The sequence below is a fragment of the Carlito syrichta genome, unplaced genomic scaffold (genome assembly GCF_000164805.1).
Source record: "Carlito syrichta isolate Samal-C Ts95f unplaced genomic scaffold, Tarsius_syrichta-2.0.1 Scaffold99454, whole genome shotgun sequence".
In the NCBI taxonomy this organism is placed as follows: domain Eukaryota; kingdom Metazoa; phylum Chordata; class Mammalia; order Primates; family Tarsiidae; genus Carlito; species Carlito syrichta.
The window spans coordinates 43,112-43,395 of NW_007043550.1; positions in this window are offsets into that span (position 1 = coordinate 43,112).

The following is a 284-nucleotide window of genomic DNA, read 5'->3' on the forward strand; positions in this document are numbered from 1 at the left end:
AGTGCAGTGGCCGTTCCCGGCCACCGCACCCTCGACTTGCTGGGCTCCAGCGATCCTTCTGCCTCAGCCTTCCAAGTAGCTGGAACCACAGGCACGCACTACCACGCTAATTTTTTGAATTATTGTAGAGATGAGGTCTCGCCAAGTTGCCCAGGCAGGTCTCGAACCCACAGGCTCAGACAATCCTTCACCTCAGCCTCCCAAAGGCTGAGCCACCGAGCCCGGCTTAGAACATTATTTTCTATACATATGAAATATCACTTAGGCACATATTACATAAATTA